Source organism: Pinus tabuliformis, chromosome 3_1 (genome assembly GCF_031772625.1).
Source record: "Pinus tabuliformis cultivar Carrire ecotype Pingquan chromosome 3_1, CPIR1, whole genome shotgun sequence".
NCBI lineage: Eukaryota > Viridiplantae > Streptophyta > Pinopsida > Pinales > Pinaceae > Pinus > Pinus tabuliformis.
The window spans coordinates 992,411,929-992,413,331 of NC_142301.1; the positions used below are offsets into that span (position 1 = coordinate 992,411,929).

Sequence of the window (1,403 nt, forward strand, 5' to 3'; positions counted from 1 at the left end):
TAGAAAAGAGGTCCAATAACTATAATCTACCCTATTAAAACTCAATATGGTACAGACCTCGGAGGTGCAAAGAAGTGACAACGTGAAAATCTAATAAATAGTTTCTATAAAATTATAAAAATGAAGATAACAGAAGAGAGGTAACAAGAAAAAGAAAAGGAGATTCTGAACTTAACATGGTTGGAAAGGAACAACAACCACGTGAAAATAGAAAACCAGATCTCAAAATAGACTGGCTCTCAATCCTAAAATTGATGCAAACTCCTGGTGGTGTGGAAATGCATCTAGGACAAGCTTATCTATTCCCTCAATGACCACAACAATGAGATCCTTTGCTTCAAAAGATATCCCATAAGTACATCCCCACATCAACCAGTGATGGGACATTTGCTTATGAGCTAGTGATGGGACATTTTCTTATGATCAGGATGAGGAGAAGGTAGTATTTAGGCTCTATGTTTTCCATTTCGGGCATGGGCTAGGTCCACGTGAAGGAAATGCTAGGATCATACACACGTTCGTCTCCCATATGTGGTTACTCAAAGGTTGGATTGGTGAAGAGACATCAAGGTTCAATGAAACGACGGTTGATATTAAACATTGTGATGTTAATTTTTTTTGAGAGATTCGAGAGGATTGAATGAACAGGGTATATCACCACAACAAGAACAAGGAAGCATCTCAGATGATTTATGAGGACAACAAAACTTTTCATACAACAATGAATAATAAATGGATAGTAAATATCATTAGTGGCAGTCACAAATATGAGGATGGCTACACAAAAAAAAATGCCAAGGGATTATAAAATAATAATTCTGATAAATGGCCTCTTTTTGTCAATAACACTTATGATCAATTCGATGAGGAAAATTTACTTGTTTGTAAAGACACTAAGCTCTGTAGGACATCAAATTTTGATATTAGAGATGCTGATAGAATAGTTGATGATGGCCATCTTATTGGCATGCATGTGGATGGCTCTTATCAAGACAATATTAAGTGGTGCGAAGGCATGTCTTATGGTTTGGACCCGAGTGCAAACGTGGTGACAACTTGGCTCAAGCTACTCTGGTAGGTTTTAGACGTGGCATTACTTAAAGGCATATAATGTGAACATCACTGTCTGAGTTCTTTCATTGTGATTATCCGGAAAATTTTATCATGTTCCTAGAAACATTTTATGTATAAAATCAATCCATCTTGTTTGCCCCTTGTTTTCGGAAAATAAAAAACACGGGGAATAGCTTTAGTTGCGAGTAAATGGCATGTTGTAATGTGCATTCAATTATATTTCCATATATGTTTTGTAAGGTAGTTCTTATTCATTTTTCTTATATATTGATATTTTCATAATGATATCAACCATTAAACGAATTGTTACGGTGAAATTTTATACCAAA

General features: G+C 35.3%; 1 pseudogene; it reads left to right on the forward strand.

The window, feature by feature from the left end:
* The first annotated feature begins 529 nt into the window (after positions 1 to 529).
* LOC149191205 (uncharacterized) lies at positions 530 to 1,101 on the forward strand (annotated as a pseudogene).
* The last annotated feature ends 302 nt before the right edge of the window (positions 1,102 to 1,403 follow it).